The sequence below is a fragment of the Chlamydotis macqueenii genome, chromosome 2 (assembly GCF_036417535.1).
Source record: "Chlamydotis macqueenii isolate bChlMac1 chromosome 2, bChlMac1.mat, whole genome shotgun sequence".
Lineage (NCBI taxonomy): Eukaryota > Metazoa > Chordata > Aves > Otidiformes > Otididae > Chlamydotis > Chlamydotis macqueenii.
The window spans coordinates 150055827-150074631 of NC_141557.1; positions in this window are offsets into that span (position 1 = coordinate 150055827).

An 18805-nucleotide genomic window follows, 5' to 3' on the forward strand; every position below is an offset into this window, starting at 1 on the left:
GGGCACGGTCAGAGGAGCACGCAACACTGCAAGTGGAAGCCAGCGCCCGTCCTTAAGGGCCCAAAAGGCACAGGAAGGGCTTTAGGAATGGATTTCTGCCCATAATTTTTTTTTTTTTTCACATATGCATCTCAAGTGGTGGACCCCTTACAGGGAAGCTATGCAGTGCCACCACCACTCCTTTACAGGCTGTGGCCATCACTGCGTTTTATCAAACATCCCCTCCCTGCGGCGTGTCCCCAGAGAGCTGTGACCAGAGCTGTTGGATCTGCATTCTGCACTTGGCTTTAGGCAGCAGTGAGGCACAAGCTGCTGAGATCAGGGCAGGGCTGCACACGCACAGGTACACAGCTGCTGCACTTAGGACATGTCCAGCTATGGCAGCGAGCAACTTCCCATTTGAAGGAGCAGCTCAGCTGGACAGACAGTGGATTGCAAGTCTCGGATAAGGAATTTAAAAATCCACCGAAGTCCTATTTTGATCATGCAAAACATCCAGTCTAATGAAAACCAAAACTACAAGTTTTCAGATATGCTAGGTTCAGAAATTAGCATTCAGAAATCTGATTTTACAACAAATGCACTAAGGAGAAGATTTACTGAGAGGCATAGCATTCATGCTTTCATATGTATCCTAGGCCAGGCTGTATTGGAAGGTTAATTAAAACAATAAAAAATATTATTTCTTTTTCAATATTCAGAATTTAAGGAGATGATAGTGAGTGTGACTGAACCTCTGCAGCCACACAGGAGAAAAGATTACACAGGCTCAGCTTTAAAGCAGCTGTTCTTATCTGAATCAGAAATGTGAACATCTCTTGATCTTACGCAACCAGAGGGAGTAGCTCTATACTTAAATCGGGCCACACATTGAGCATCTATATATGGATTTCTGGAGCTAACATTAAGATCTTGTTTTTAAAAGCTGTGTTTACAGATGACCCAGCATGCTAGAAATAAAGACCTTTGGAACATTACTCCTTTTAATCCCTTTATTTTCTCCCTTAATTTTTTAAACAGTATAGCTGCAAATAAATGCATCAGAAAATTATACTGGCAGTTAAATATGCTCAACCATAAAAAACAGTGCTTCAAAAAAAATTGCACTGTAGATAGTCACAAATATAAGAAGATTATCACTTACAAGAAATATACAGCCCCTCCTCCTGTTAATCTGTTCCATATTTGATGATTGAGCATGAATTACAGTTGAAAAATATCCCGGGGGATTACTTAATACACCGCCTAATCCAACCATCCACCCCCTGCAAAGTACAACCTCATGCGGTTTTGCTTCATTAGGAGGTTCTCTGCAGCTCCAATGTCCTGGCTCGGTTTCACCTCCTGCAAACAGGCCTGAGCATGAAGAAATGGCTTCTGTGGCCAGAACTGTGCAGAAATGTGTAATTCTGTACCAGTATAATTGCACGAGCTGAGCTAATGGAAAAAACATACTTTGTCTGGCTACCTTCTAGGCATGGCTGGAGTTACCCCTTCTGCAGTCTGAGTGGACGATGTGGTCTTGTATCTCTGACTTTGCTTTGGCATATTTTCCTTTTCTTAACCCTCAGTTTACAGTGTTTGGGCTGGTAACAGTTTTGCTCAAACTCCAAAGTTTTACCACTTCTACCATTCTAGAACATTTTTCTTGCCAGGAAATGTTGTTTTATTTGCACCAGACTTTGCCCACCAGCGGCAATGTTATGGTATCCTTTATCCTCAGTTCATACAAAAATGTATCTTCACTTTGAAAAGTCATCAGATTCAGAATTTCTGAAGATCTTCTGTCAAAAGAGTAATCAATCCTCCCCTCTTGAGCTCTGCTAACCACAATATAACAGGCTATGAGCAGCTATAAGCTACTTTATATATATATATACACACATATATACACACAGCTTTACATATCTGTACCAGCAGAATCCACCTCCTTGAAGGTATCTGCCACAAGGAGCTTGGGATGGAAGAAGAATGGCCATAAACTGGAGTGTGGGTAAACGTGCACAGGGAAACGAAGCATAGATATATGAAGAATCATAAAGATCGTAAACTGAAGCTCAGTTCTCCCTGACCAGCATGAAAAGGCTCTGCATGGGCTGAAAGTTTCCTCTAAGAGAGCATGAATTTGCTGAGATAGCTTAAAGCTTTATCACTTGGACCATCACGCAGGGCACTCCAGATCCTAGATAAGGAAAAAGGCCATAGGGGAGAGCAGAGTATTACCAGAATCACAGAAGGTCCTGCTCCTTGGCTCGAGGGCTTACACAATGACTCCTTTATCTACTTTTCATATTACTAAATCATTGCTTTTTACACCACCTATCCTTCTTTCCTCCTATTGGTTTTCTTGTGCTAAACCAATGCCTATGCCCTATCTCGAAAAACATCTCTGTAATCTAACACAGATACAGCTCCATCCCATTTTGAAGTTCCTAGTCTTGTACAGTATGTACAAATTATGTCAAATTCCACATCCTGAGCAAGATGTACAATTTTCTTAAATGAAACAGTAACTCACAAATTGTAACAATCCTTCAAGAAATTTGACGTACATATGCCCCGAAAGGGAACATCACAAATTTCAAGGCTGCAGTTATCTACCATAGAAAATCTAGTGTTGAAAGCTGGCTGTAAAGGTTTGAAAAAGAGATATTTCACTAGGAATAAGGGATATGTACCTAAAATTTTAGAAACTGATTAACTGATAGCATAGCTACAAACTCTGTACAAACTGTACCCTTTTCACCAAGGAGCAATGCACCAGATAACACCTATCCATAGGTGAGGGTAGTCAACAAACACAGCCACAAATCCAACCAACATGCCCTAGAGAACTAAGTCAGGACACTCCAGAGAAGGCTCACCGAGGACAGGGTGACAACAGCTTCCAAGGGGTCCTGCTGTAGGACAAGGTTTGGATGCAAAGCTGGATTTCTAGGTCACACGACAATACCAGCCTTTGAAGCATGGTGACCACCCACCAGCAAGAAGCTGTTGGTCTAACAGCTGTGGGTTGTTGCATTTTTATTCCAGACTAGCAGGTTGGCCACCATTACCATAGTCTCTGACTTTCATAAAGCCCTGGATTTTCATCTTCCTAAAAAGAAAGTTATAATCTGGAGAGACCATAAACAATGAGGGTGGTGAAACACTGGAAGAGGTTGCCCAGAGAGGTGGTGGATGCCCCATCCCTGGAAGCATTCAAGGCCAGGTTGGATGGGGCTCTGAGCAATCTGATTGAGTTGGAGGTGTCCCTGCTCCTTGCAGGGGGGGTTGGACTAGATGACTTTTAAGCGCCCCTTCTAAGCCAAACTATTCCATGATTCTATGATTTCAATCTGTTGGGGGCTGGGAAAATAGATTTATTTTTTTTGAAGGAAAAAAAAAAATCTTAACACTCGTCGCCTCCGATTGAGACATAAAAGCTAGTTCAAGTGAATGAACAACTCATCCTTGCATTTTGAAGCATTCTGACTGAAGACCATAGAAAATCCTTTGTGAAAGGAAGCTACGAGCCCAACTGCAATGTGGATTAGGGCCTTCTGAACCCTAAACTGAGCAGGTATTGATCATGGTGACAGCTGTTCCAGCATTGAAATACACTCAGTTCCGGGGAAAAAAAAATGAGAGCAAGCTGGCCTGTTTGATTTTGGACACTGCAGAGGAGCCGTTGTGCAATGCAGGTTTTGGGGCTACACAAATTATCTCTGACTTGAATTTTACATATAACTTTGAGACTTCTAAAATGACTCCAGTTTGTTCACAAAGCTGAGTTTATATTCTTGCTTATAATTTATCTTCTGCTTTTGATTCCTCACAACATCTGTGTCCTTTTTCCAGACCCCCCTGCATGGTTTTATTCACTAAAGCTTTCAGAATTTTGTTTTTGTTCTGACGTTTTTGTCTTCTAAGTTGTTTTTATTATGATGTACACCACACTGAGTGCTCTGGCAGCCTGTGAGGGGTGTTTTCTAAGGAGAATAAATTATGGGCATTAATAAAACAAAGCACAGAGTTTTTGAACATTTGGTTTCAACGTGGAAGGATTCCCTTTCATATGAGAATCATCTTGAGGATTTATTTCTAGAGGGACTTTTTCTGTTATTAAGATCTAACAAAGCTGTATTTTACTGAAGGCCTTTTGTTTTTTCCTTGCCCACTCTGTCATGGTTATTGCAAAGCTCTTCTGCTGTTTCTTATTTCACCGCAAGGTACCTATGTGCATATGAAAGGTACACTGTGCAGGGTTAGCTTTCAAGTTTTCAGTTAGGTGGGGGAAGGGAGAGTTTGGGGGTTTTGTTTGAGCTTCTTTTGTGGAGAGGGATTAAGGTAAGGATACGGAAACCAGAGGCAAAGTAGTTCTTTAAAATAAATCCAGATCTCCCCTCTGCAAACACGTGCCAACCAAATATACAAATTATAGCAAATTGGTTGGCTGTGTTCACAACTGGGTTAGTGCTAAAAAACAAGAGCACTATAAGCATGACTTACAACATTTATTTGGACCTCCTTGAAAAGTCTTCCTTTCAGTAGGCTCAATCCTGCAACATAAGCAATTTAGCTCTCATGAGTAGTCCCATTGACTAAAAGCAGGGCCTGGATTTACAGGGTCACCTAAACCAACAGAAGAGTTTTGAATGCAACATTTTCCCATAAGTCACTTCCCATTATACCCTTTTGCCACCTGGACTCCATCTCCTTAAATCTGCTTTATTGGTCCCAGATGCCTTTACTCAGTGAAGTGCTCGAGCTTTGATGGAATGGAAGGGACGTAAGCGAGCACCGAACAGCTTTCCTGAACCAGTGCTGCAGCCGTGCTGCCCATTAATGCCTCCTTTCATGTAGCTGTGGACCCACACTGCACGCAGGGAACAGCCTCCCACTTGTACTTCCCAAATATGCTGGCTTTCGCAAAATCCACTGCATCCCAGCTGTCTCCAGCTCGCAGCTTTGTGCCGTTATCCTTCACAGAATGGAAGCACCTTTTGCTAAGAACAATTGAGTGCTCGACACCATCAAGTGTTTAAACTCCCACAGGGTCCAGTCCCCACTGCGTCCCAAGTGCAGGGTCTCACCCACAGCCCAGCTGCTCCGGGGTCTGCCAGCCCCCAGCTGGTACTGCTCCCCCTTCCTTGCACCACCTCTGGCCCTCACTAGGCCCCCAGGAGATTTAATTGAAGTCCCCAAAAAGCACAAACCACTTTTTTCCCCCTGGTTTTGGTTGGATTTGGTTTCTGGCTGTAGCAAGCTGACTCACCCCATCAAGGTGAGCTCTGGGCTGACGCACAGGAATCCCCAGAAGTGGAGCAGGAAGAGGGCAGGACCACCACGTTCAGCAGTACTGGATTAACTAATTGTAGAATCATCCTCTAATTAGAAAAGAAACAGCAGCAGCTCCCCGCAGCCTATCTCCATGCACCTTCTCCTTTATGTCTGCATTCTACAACACAAAAATATGAGAAAATCTTTTAAGTGTAGATTTCCTGAAAGCAATGGCAATTTTTTCCACCTGGATGGATTTTTCTTCAGCATCTAAGCACATTTCAAGGCTGGTACATGTTAGCTATACACTTACTTTTAAGTTAAAGATGCAAACAGTTTGATTACAACATGCTTCAGATCAAAATTTGGGGGTGGGAACCGTAAACTTTGCGATGTTTGATTTGAACTCAAGTGAAAACATCTGAAGGCTTTTATGGGTGTTTGTATTTCTCAGTGACAGGAATCAAGGTAAAAGCAACTTGATTGTTTCTTTTTATCACTTTCCAACCATAGTACAAAAACAGGAATCTGTTAATTACTTCGGACACCAACGGGATTGGATTGGCAGCAACGAGGAGCTCTGAGCCTTTTCCTTGTAACTGCTGTAATGAAAACCCCCGTGTGTTTCCTTCCTCACCGCATGTCTCACAAAGAGATTTACAGCTCTGTTTTAACCACACATCAATGAGCCATTCAAGATTTACAGCAGCAAATTTGGAGACTTATCGGCAAGAGAAATTTCCCACTGATAGGCCATAATTTATAATAAGTGTTTGCATACTTAATTAGCTGTATAATGAGATGAAATACTACAGAACAGTTGCCTAAATGAAGGAGGCAAGTCAATGGCACCATAACCCTTCCTCGGAGAGCGAAGAATAAGCAGGACCTGAGGAATGAGGTCAGATTTCTTACCTTCACCATGCTGCTCACAAGCAGCAGCAAGTAAGTATATAGAAGTACCAAGAAATGGATGTTTATTTGCATGTCCTGAGGTTTTGCTTTAGTTCTTGCAGGATCTCATACCATCAATGCTACTTCTGTCAATTCGTTTTCAACTGGACTCTCAAACTTCCCAGCAGAAACAAAAGACCTATACAGTGAATTTAAGCTGGTGATCACATTGACTTGTTTAGCCACCTTTTACTAAACAAAGGGTTTGAAAGACATTTCTCTAGGCATGGGGGTTTTGGGGGTTGTTTTTTTTTTTTTTTTTGCAGTCCACATGCATAGAACACAGCTCTGTGAGGCTGGAAGAGAGAGAGGCAATGGGCTTGTGAGGCGATGCCAAAGAAGCAGCCTGGGGCAGGTGAGATCTGATCACCCATATTTTCTTTACATGCCATCTCTTGTCTCTTGGCACTGTGTTTCCTGACAGCTCTCAGCTGCTTTCATGACATGCATGCCAGGGAATGGGTCAGCACAGCCAGTAGTCCTTGAAGAAGGTCTAAGCAATACAATTTCCTCTACCAGAGATGCATTTTTCCTCAGGTCTTCTCCCAGCTCATTACTTCTCAGCTAACGAAAGCTCAAATCCAGCTAAGGTGGTGTCAGCTCCTCCACCTCATTTTCTGCAGTGTGGCCAGAGCATAATCTTTCTCCATGTTTCAAATATCAAACCTTTCACTGGGGCTTTGAGCATTTCCAATTTAAGTTGTAATCTCTTCTGCAACATATCCACGTAGCCAGAGAGCATATACAACTCAGACACCACAGCGACTTGCCAAGTTGTGTTCTTGCTTCCATTTGGAGTTTGCTGTTATAGATCACAATGCTGAAACCAGCATATGTCAGACTTCATTAATTAAGAGCTGTTGAGCTGACTCAGAAAACTCCAAAAAGCTCTCCATCACAGCCTAACTTCAGGTTAGATTTCTTTGGTTCATCTCTAAGGTTCAGTGACTCTATTCCTCCAGGTCTGTTATCCTTACTACCAGTGTTAATATTCTTATCATCCCTTTTGGCTCAAAAGGTGAAAACACCTCCAGGCTCTGCCTGCTATGCCTCTTATTATCATCCCACCCATAAATTCATTACTTCAGAGAGAGAGAGAGAAGCATTTAATAGAACAAGCCTAGGTAAGCCTGACCGAAATTAACAGGTGACAGCACTCATCCTGCTTCCACTTTCTCTTCTTGCTCCACTGTCACTTATTTCCATATAATGTTTAGCATATAAACACCTTGGTGAAAAAAACACATTTTACCTTTTACAAAGGGCTCATAGCACCTTCAGAAAACATGTGATTACCAACAAAGTAGATTTGCTGTTTGAAATATCAGTCCTCACACATCTTCCAGGGGAGCAATATGAATTTCAAAAGTAAAATTAAGTACAAAATGTACTTTAAAAGACAGCTTTTCAAAGTGCTTTCCTATGTTTTACAGGATTTACAGAGCACAATCCGATCTTGTTTCCTTCTAAAGTTACCTGCAAGACACTCAGGAATTTTTGAAGCACAACAAAAAGCCAACTTATGTGTATACACACGCATAACAGAAATAAAACAAGTAATTTATTTTTAAAGCTTATTGTTGAGGCACGTGCTCTCCAGCAGAGTTTCACTCCTCTATTAATTCAGCTCGTTCTTTATCAGTAGGTAAAACCAGCTGGATCAATGTGCAAGTAAGTAAGAGCAGCAATAATGTAACTTGCAAAGGGTTCCAAGAAGGTGTTGCCTCTCTCTTGCAAAGCAACAGTCTTCTCTCTCTGACCTCTTATGCTTTCGCCATTCATCTAGCGCTGGAAGCAGGACGAAATTGTTAAATCAGAGGCTGGGGAGTACGCCAGGCTTCCAAGCCCGGGCTGTGAAAGGCCCCCTCTGTCCATTGCAGAATTTTATGGGGATTGCAGACAGGAGATCTGAGGCAGCCTTTCAGGCCTGTCTTTATCAGTCAAATCTCCTCTTGCGCTCCGGAGGAGCCCCCTGGAGAGGCTTCAGCCCCCCTGGTTGCGCTGGGGTGACGGAGCTCAGCAGTGCGTGTCCCCAGCCAGCTGGACCTCCAGGCTGCCAGACTTTCCCTTCACACAGCCAGTTGGCTCTCAAGCAGCACCGGCCTCCCTCTTCTTGCAGGACTTCTCTTTCTTAGACCAGTTTTGATGTATGGAAAAATAAGATACCTGTCAGGAGAAGAATTTAAGCCCCTCTCAGTTTTATTACATTCCTTCCATTTTATAGGTAGGCTGTTTCTTTCTTGTTTGCTTTGCAAAAGACATTACAATAATAATTAACCCATGGAAAAGGTTTGCTTTTGATTCCTTTGGATGAATCGCCTTAGCGAGACTGTGTCTGAAGTAGAAGAGATTAGTACTATATTTACTAACACGCCACAGGCTCAGCAAAAGAAGGGGGGAATAATCTTTCAGAAAGGGCTGTTTGTTATAAAACCCACCACAAGTAATCAATATACCCCAAAAGAGCAAAGGCAGCGATGGAGCAAACCCTTAATGTGAACCAGACCGAATGACATGAAACAATCAGCTTGATGGGTGAAGTAGTGATTTGGCAAATGTTCTGACACTCCTTGCCATGGGATTTCCATGGTGAAAGTAAATCATGGTGAAAGTAAGTAAACACGCCTCATCAGAAATAACACTAGCAACAGGCACAGGAGTAACACACTGTTGGGCCGTTCATTCAGAAAAGAGCTTCCTTCCTTTACCTGACACTGACTCTCACCCCCCGCACAAAGCAACTTGGATATGACCTTTATGCATGGTTCACTTCCATCAAAATACTTTGGAGCTGGAGGTGCAACAATGCGATGGCGAAGTTCACACTTCATGACAAAACCAAGAGGTTCCCGGAATAAATTCATATCCATTACGAACATTTGAGGAAACAACCCAGGAGCTGGCACTTGCTGGCTCCCAATCTTATGCTCTATCCACTATACAAAGAAATCCTGCGTTTTAGTGACAAAATTACTCAAACCTTTCTGGGGAGTGTTGAGTCAAATCAATTCCCTCACCTAAAAAACAAGAATAAGAGGGTTTAAGCATCTAAAGGGTTTAAAACATTCACAGTGAAAATGCTAATTGCTATTCTCCATGTAGCAACCGAATCTTGATTTTTTTTTTGTTGTTTATATTTCATTGAAGGAACTCCTCCCATCCCTAGGGAGTGTGAACTGTGCAGAATGGAGAGAAGCAGAAAAAGGATGTCTCCTTTTGTCAAGAGAGGGATTCAGTCCCTCCAGGAAAAGGAATATAATACATAAAATCACTTTATAAATCTTCAGCTCCACAGCTACTAATCCAGGGTTCCTTCAGTGTCTTCAAACTCAGATGATCTCCTAATGTCCAACTCTTCTCTATGATTAGTTGCAAAGAGATGTGAGCTTTTTTGGTGACACCAAACTTGGGAGGAATTTGAGACAATCCCCTAGACTGGAAGTCAACAGCAACAACTGTATACAAAGGTTTGGATTTTTGGATAAAACAACAGGGCCCATGGGGAACATTCCTGCATTAAAGTCAGCATTTGGTTCCAAAATTTGACATCTCCAAGATGCTAGAGAGCTTCCCAGAAAACAAGACAATCACTCAAAGTGTGACAGGGGCTTCTAACTGACACAATATCATGTCCAACAGGCATTAACACTAAGCTCTAAAACTGAACGCTGGGGTTTGATGCAGCTCCAAGAAAGTGCTTTGCTAAGCTTCGGAGAGGATGTGCTAAATTTGGAACATTGTCCAAAGAGAAAACCAATTATTTTCACCAGAAGTCCATCTAATGTTTTGCAATGACCTTAAAGCAGACAGATATAACAAGGGATGGCAAGTAGCCACTGACGTGAATTACACTTCATGCCAGCTCCAAGGTTGCTTGTCAAATGCAAATAGTGATCAAATACTGAGAAGACACATGGTGTTCAACATAGCAGCAAGAGGTTGAAGGGATCTTGCAGTACAGCTGAGGGACAGCCTCCTGCCTTCTGCAGAAGGAGCTCCCAGCTGGCTGTGTGTTTCTCTGCTACTGAGGGCCTGATCAAGACAATGACCAATTCTGCGTGGCAGAAGACACCAACGTAGGCCAACATTTCTCCTTTTAGTATATTCATACCTCTGCAGCAATTAGCTTTAGCATGCTCTTGAGGTATCACCATGGTGACCTAAATGCAAAGTATATCACCCAAAATGTACTCCAAGTCACTCAAACCAGGGTAGATTCCCACTCTCACTGAAGTGTGTCCCCTGGCAAGTGTTGTAGTTTAGCCCTGCTCAGGACCAAGCTACACAGTTTCTCTCTCACTCTTCTCACCCTCCGAAGGAATGGGGGAGAGATAACGTAACAAAAAGGCTCTAGGTTTGAGATAAGGACAGGGCGAGATCCTTAAAGTTACTGTTACAGGCAAAGCAGAGTTGACTTGGGGAAAACTATTTACTTACTATTAAAAACAAAGTAGGATAAGGAGAAAGAAAAAAAAAAGTAACTTCCCCTCAGCTCTCCCTCTTCCCGGGCTTAAACTTGATGTCGATTATCTCTATGTCCTTTCCCTCCTCAAAGTGGAACAGAGGGAAAGAGGGAATGGGGGTTATGGTCAGTTCATCGCTTGTCACTTTACGCTGCTCCTTCCTCCTCAGGGGAAGAACTCCTCACATTCCTCCTCTGCTCCAGCGTGGGGTCCCTCCCACGGGCTGCAGTCCTTCAGGAACTGCTCCAGCATGGGCTCCTTTTCCATGGGGTGCAGTCCCTCGGGAATGGCTGTCCCAGCGGGCCCTCCATGGGCCACAGCCTCCTTTGGGCATCCGCCTGCCCCAGTTTGGGGTCTTCCCTGGGCTGCAGGTGGATCTCTGCTCCTCCATGGACCTCCATGGGCTGCAGGGGGACAACCTGCTCCACCATGGGCTGCACCACGGACTGCAGGGGAATCTCTGCCAGGAGCAACATTGCTCCTCCCCCTCCTTCTTCACTGACCTTGGTGTCTCCAGCCGTTCCTCTCACAAGAAATTTGTCACAACCAGCTCAGGCAGACGCCTTTCAGGTTCTCTTCACATCTCATCCGTCTCCACTTCTTGCAGCCGGGCTGGGCCGAGTCAGGCCCAGACAACCACCCAGACAGCGGGAGGCTAGAGGGTGAGGCCTGCAAGGCCCACAAGACTCGTGCCTCCCCCTCTCTGCCCCCGCTTCTGCTTCTTCACATCTTATTTTTGTTCCATTTTTCCCCTTCTTAAATATGTTATTGCAGAGGTATTATCAGGGAACATTCTGCCACCAATTGGCTCAGCCCTGGCCAGCAGCGGGTCCGCCCTAGGCCTGGCTGACTCCACCAGACAAAGGGGAAACTTCTAGCAGAAGCTGCCAGTGTAGCTCCCCCCACCACTAAACAAAACCAACACACAAGACATGGATTCACAGCTCTGCTGCTCTGATTCCAGTGTGCCCTGTTTATTCAGTTGCTTTCTGCACAGGTCCTGGTGCTGTAGACCCTTAGTTTCAAACCACATCATCCACAGCAACAAGCAGACGGTCTGACAACACCCTTACTGTGCCGGCTTCCCCACATCAACACCACACTGCAAACTGAGTCAGGGGGCTGTTCCAGATCAGAAATTTTGAGCCAGCTTGCTCTCAGCCTGATCAATTTTGCAATGCTAACTGCTGCTGAGGAGAAAGGGGCGCAGTACCACACCCTTGCTCTTCGTAGGCTGCACAGCTGCACAGTGGGGCTGCAGGACCAGCTGAACCTTCCAGGTGCTGCCAGTGATACCAACAGCAACACAGAGCAGCACAGCGCAGCCACCGCATACGAGTTCCTAACTTCTCTGTTTATGGACATTAACAATTTCCACTAATTTTAAGAGCCTGCCTTAAGACTTCAAGCATTGCAGTTTCTAGAATTCACGGCATTCCATAGCACTACTACTGCAGCCTGTATTAGGCACGACCAGAGACTTGCTGTACCGGGTGTGTGCAGCACAGACCCCTGTTACCTCCAGCTGAAGCCATCAAGACTCAGCAGTTCTCTTAATCTCAAGCTGAGTGCTGAACAGAGAAGTTAAAAATTACCTATTCTGAAAATTATAGCTGAAATGAGCTGGCACCATCCCATAATAATTCTGTCTATGGAGACAAAGAAACAGGATCCAGTCCTCCAGAACAAGACTGAGCTGATCTGAGCATGACCTGATTCCTCCTGCAGCCTCATTCCCCATTCAAGACACTGCTTTGATCACGTCAACATATTTTGATGCCAAGGAGCTGGGTAAAGTTGCCCAGGTGGTCTTATGTCCACTTGAATTGCAACCTTAATCATACTCTCCAAAGAGAATACTTGGTGGTTTTTGTGGCCCTCCTCTGGACCCACTCCAACAGGTCTATGTCTTTGCTGTGCTAAGGGCTCCAGAGCTGGATGCAGTACTCCAGGTGGGAGTCTCACCAGAGCAGAGGAGAGGGGGAGAATCACCTCCAACCTGCTGGCCATGCTTTTTTTGATGCAGCCCAGGATATGCTTGGCCTTCTGGGCTGCGAGCACACATTGATGGCTCATGTTGAGCTTCTCATCCACCAGTACCCCCAAATCCTTCTCCACAGGGCTGCTCTAAATCCCTTAATCCCTCAGCTTGTATTGATACCAGGAGTTCACCCAACCCATGAGCAGGATCTTGCACTTGGCCTTGTTGAACCTCATGAGGTTCACATGGGCCCACTTCTTGAGCTTGTCCAGGTCCCTCTGGATGGCATCCCGTCCCTCAGATGTATCAAGCACACCACTCAGCTTGTGTCATCTGCAAACCTCCTGAGGGCGCACTCAATCCCATTGCCTATGTCATTGATGAAGTACTGGTTCCAATACAGACCCCTGAGGGACACCACTTGTCACCAACCTCCATCTGGACATTGAGTCATTGACCACTACCCTCTGGATGCGACCATCCCACCAATTCCTCATCCACCAAACAATACACCCATCAAATCCATATATCTTCAGTTTAGAGAGAAGGATGTTGTGGGGGACCATGTCAAAGGCCTTACCAAAGTCCAGACAGATGACATCTGTAGCTCTTCCCTTGTCCACTGATGTAGTCACTCCATCATAGAAGGCCACTAGGTTGGTCAGGCAGGACTTGCCCTTGGTGAAGCCATGCTGGCTTTCTCAGATCACCTCCCTGTCCTCCATGTGCCTCAGCATATTTTCTAGGAGGACCTGTTCCACGATCTTCCCAGGTACAGAGGTGAGACTGACAGGTCGGAAGTTCCCAGGGTCCTCCTTTCTACCCTTTTTAAAAATGGATGGAATTTCTAGTGGGTCGATGATGTGATGCAAGTTGATTCTTCTGTGATTCAACAGCAGCACTGGAAAACATTGGGCTCACACAAGGTAAGAGACTGACAACTAAGAGCTGTTGTAGATTGCCATCCTTTTGGTAACTGATACCTACAGAGGAATAAAGCACACATTTTAGCAAATGGCTATGAAACCTGTTGCCCAAGAGCACTGAGAGTCCTGAACCTCTGGTTACAACCCAACTTCTGGAAGGAATTTTGGTTCAAAGGGATTCTGTCTTGTTATTTTTACCCATTCAACTTCTCCTTGTTGCAGTTCCCTCTCAGATCTTCCATCGACTTTATTCTCTGCCACTGGTTCCTTGTTCCAGTTCTTGATCCATTTGCTTAGTTCCCTCTCTCCCTAGGCTAGCTTAACTTTCTTTTTCACGCTTGAATCACCTTCATCAGGGGTCAGTCTAAACCACCAGATTTTACTCTGGAACAGCTGAGCCCAAAGTGCCCCTTCCCTTCTGCTGCTTCTGCCCCGGGGGCAACAATTTTGTGAACTACTTCAGCTGGGTATCAAAGCGATAAGTCTCACAGCATATCACAGAGCTTTGATTTTGCCACACTAGAGTCTCTTCTGGAAATTGGGCAAATACTTCTAAATCACGTGGATGGTTTGGCCAATTCTACCTCTCACGTCCAGTGAAAACGGCGAGTTGTTTCATTAGTTCAGGCAGATGTTAGTGGATGATTCAGGAAGCAGATACACACAGTTGCCAGCCACTGAGCCGAAGAAGTCCAAGAGAGAGTCCAAGAGATGATAAAGTTGAGCAGAACTGAGAGCTATCCAAAGCTTGTAGCTTGCACTCAGCTCCCCTGGGAACACACAACACACACCGAGCAATGGATTCCAAAACATTAAGAAATAAGCTAGCGTGTAAGAAAAATAAGGATCTCCTGTTGAATTAAGGAGTTAGGTCATTAATGCTTGTTCATATTACATTACTCACACTTGAGAGACAAATAACTATCTGTTGCCTCACTAACCCACATATTTATTTGAACAAATATTTCCCAAGAAGTAGGGAGAGACCATTTCAACAGAAAAGTTCTATATTATGGTCTTATCATAACAAGCCACTTCACAGTGCGCTGATGTATACCGTATACAAGCATCCATTGTAAAAAGCTATTAAGTGTATCTCATTTTATGGTGCTGACATATTCGTTCACTCAGAGGTCATTAGCTCACAATGGGGCCTCTCATTTCCATATGCCCTACTGAGGTTTTGCTGTATTTCAGAGTCAAACCTTAATATGAGCATTACTGACACCGAAGGACAAGAGTAGTGCCATATAAAGTCAATTTATAGAAAAATCCTGCAATCGTTCAAAACAAATTTTGTATTAAAAAAATCTGCAGTCTCGGCGTGGAAAGGACACACAGTACATTATTAGTTCAACTTCACATGCTTAATGTCTTTAACAGAAGGCTAACATCTTAAAAAGGAAAAAAAAAAACAATCCTAAACAAAACTACCTATTTTCCTCTAGGCTGAAAATGCTGCTCAGCTGCCTGTTTACAGGCTGGCCTGTAAACACGGTGCTGGACACGAGCTGTGTGTGGAGGTGAACCGCTGCTTATGTTTTGGTCAGACAAGTCGTTTCTTACCGCTGGAGCGCAAGTGTGACCCTCAGCCCGGCAAGCAGAGCCGTGCCAGGCAGCGGCACTGCCCACCCTCCCCGGTCAGCTCATGCATTCTGCATTAGAATACTTCCATCTCCTGGTTCTGCTCCTCATCCCAGTGGGGTGTGAAACCTTGACATCCTGAGAAGCTCACGTCTGAGGCTGTAGAAAAAAAAAAAACAACTGTAGAAGAAAAGACACGAGAACAAAGGGAGAGGGGCTCAGAAAAGAGAAGGAGCTGATGAGCTGATGGGGTGCAAGGTGGCCCTTGTCTGTGCAGTGAATGCAGCTTGTGAGAGCTACACAACAGTTCACCTCCCAGTCTCTCTCCCCCTTCCCCAGCCTGGCACGGTGCTGGTACAGCACGAGCAGGCACATGAAATGTCCCGAGCAGCTCGCCTAAACAGCAGATGCGGCCGATGATCGTATCGGTCATGATGCAGGAGGGGCTGGAGGAAAAGTCCTGGCAGTTATGACTGCAGCTCAGGTGAGCTCAAGCGTTTCTTGTCTATTTTATCCTGACTCCCAGAAAGGGCAGAGAAGCCATTTGCATGCAAATACAGGACTTTGAGCTGTAATTTGAAGGAAGAGAGAATCGTAGAATCTTTAAGGTTGGAAAAGACCTCCAAGATCATCAAGTCCAACCATTAGTCTAAAACACCACCATGCCTACTAAACCAAGTCCTGAAGATGGGATGTTGCCTTGACAGAAAGGAACTCTGCACTAGACATGCAACAACTCACCACCTGGAGCTTCTTTTGACAGTAAAAGCATTATGGATGCTTTATACAAATTCAAAATAATTTTTTAAAAATGCCCTAAGATCTACAGCTTCCCTGTTTTTCCCCAGTAGGCAGGGTCAGAAGTTGCTGAAGGAGCCCAGCAAGTGGAGCAGGATCATCCCAAACTGAAAGTCATCCCAGACTGAATCTTCCCATCGTCCTCAGGTGAAGCCTCCATCATATTTAAGTACAAGACAGATGAATGAGGAAAAAACAGCACTCAGACTGGGGAAGCAGGAAGGGCTTTCAATGGCCTGGTAATACCTGTTCCAAATGGTGATATCGATTATCTGAAGCTGGCCCAGGCATGAGGGACAGGTACGAGTCATTGGCTCAACTCAGAACCACGACCAGAAATCCATATTGATGAATATACAGCTGCTCTGTGCACAAAGGCCAGTTCCCGATGGTACTCCTGTGCAGCCCCAGCATACTTTACATACACCAGCTAAGCCAGGTTCAAAGTGTATTTGATTTGTGTAAACCAACTGTAAATCACATATTTAGAAGCTTTCTGTCTTCTTAATAGCATAAATCATTACAGTAAAATTACAAGAGAAAATCCAAGCTGTTAGTTCAGTTAGATGACAGGCATTCAGTCATGATAAATTGTTCTAGAAAAGAAATGGAGCTCTCAATTAACACATTTTCAATTAACACCAAGGAATACAGCACTCGAGGACAATTGTCAAAAGTTAAGCAGTTTTTATATGTTATACACATTATCAGTGTCTTGTTTTCATTTTATAAATGCATTTTTCTCCAATGAAATTGTTGAACTTTTATTTTTTAAAATGTACTGTATTCAATTACCTCTTCCATACTATTTTATTTAGATTTTCATGTATCCTACATTACAGCGGTAGTCGACAACCAATTCCTTGAAGTCCTTTCTCAGTTCTCTTATAACTGCACTTCTCTCTTCCATAAAGAGGCACACAAAAAAGCTTTGTCCTCTCTGCTCCGTGTCTTGTCCTAGCTTGTAAGTGCTGAGTGTTTTATTAAGCACCTGGAAGATTTTCCGTGCTGTAAAAACAGATGTCTTATTTTTAAAAAATCTGAGCCTTAAAATTAAAGCAATTGAAAGTGCTCAGTATTTTGAAATTAGTCAAGTACTCAATAACAAACTTATGAATTCTAACATTTTAAAATGACTGCATCCTTTGATAAAAGCATTTGAGATAGAGAAGCATTTTCTATACATATTGCTTCAAACACAAGAAAAAGAAAGAGATGCTTGCAGACTCTGGATTGTAAGACGTCCATAAGGGACAAGGAACATCTAAGCCTGGTCCTCAGAGGAGAGATGAGCTGAAGGAGCCTGCTGGGCACAGAGCTGGGAACAGACCGTGAAAAACCACATGTGACTCAAATCCCCAGTGCAGGGCATCATCCTGCTTTAAAGCAGCTTAAACCCTCCTTGTTGGTGGATGCCTCTGAGTGATCTGCCTTTCTTGAAGCTTGGACATCTCTCAGATGACTATGAGATCCATAAACTGGAATAAGAAATGAAGGTAAAGAAATAATGGAGGAAAACAAGTGAAGATGGCAGCAGCTCCATGGGTGAGTCCAAAATACCTACATGCAGTAGAAACTGCCTTAGGAAGGAGACTGATACAACTGACGGGATACCCTTTAATCTCTCCAGATCTCTTTTCACTGTGGTGACAGACCATCTTCGTACCCTCCTCTTCCTCCCTGCCTCCATTTTTTCAGCCTACAGAAAAGCCAGGAATTCAGTGACTAAAACTAGCAAAACAGTAATGCACTGTCAATATCTTACGTATCAACTTGAAAAGCTGTACTCAAACATTTGCAAAACTGCCAAAAAACCTTATTCCCGTATGCTTCAATTCGACTCCTGGGTGGGAGATGAGCTACCAAAAGATCAAAGTCTTTTCTACAGTGCCAAAGGTTAAGGCATTACAAATCTTGAAAGATTTCGCAAAATAAGTGACTAGAAGCTCAGCAGAACCAGCAGCATAAGGTAAAACAGGTCTGGGACTGCTTCTACGTACGCTGTAGCTGGGCGCTGAGGGAAGGCTGTGGCCACCCTCCCCTGCTCTCACGGCGTCCGGCTGGGTCCCGCGCTGAAACCCACACCCAGGCAGAGGCAGCACGGCTTGGCACACGCCGTCCCAGCACCCACCAGAAACAGAGGGTTACTCACACAAATTCAAACCGCTTTTAAAGCATGAGCGAGTTTGAGTCATCCCTCCTTTTCCTGGAAAGGTGAGGAACAGATAACTTCCAGAAGAGGGTTTTTTTTTCTGAAGTAAGTTTTTGAAAAAGGGAAGAGTCAACCAGGTCTTGAAATGTGCTTTCATTTCTGGTGTGCTTTCAAACTTTATCCTTCTTTTCAGGGCATGTTTTCATTCAGCAGTTTTATCAGTTACTTGTATTTTACAATATAATTTATTTATAAAATATAGGAACATTTAGAAAACGAAAAGTGCATTTTCAGAACAAAATGCTTCATATTAACACTCTTCTGAAATTCAATTCTGCAGATAAAAGTAAAATAGAATAGAATAAAATAGAATAACAGTAAATAAAAAAAAGAATTAAAATAATTTTAAATCCCCTATTTGACCTGAAATGACCTTTGGAGTAATTTTTGAAGAGGGTTTCTTTTGCCCTTTGTTGTTGAGACCATTCCTTTTTTATTTTTAACACAGCAAAGAAAAAAAAAATAACTGCCAGTCACGTAAGCACATCTCACTCCAGCCTTCCCACATTTCCAAAATGAAACTGATTCAAAACATTCACTCCACCAATTCACAACAAAATTAAGACTCCCAAAGAGGCGCAGATGTAAAAAGTTGAATTCACCCTGTCGTATTGTTTTCTCGGAG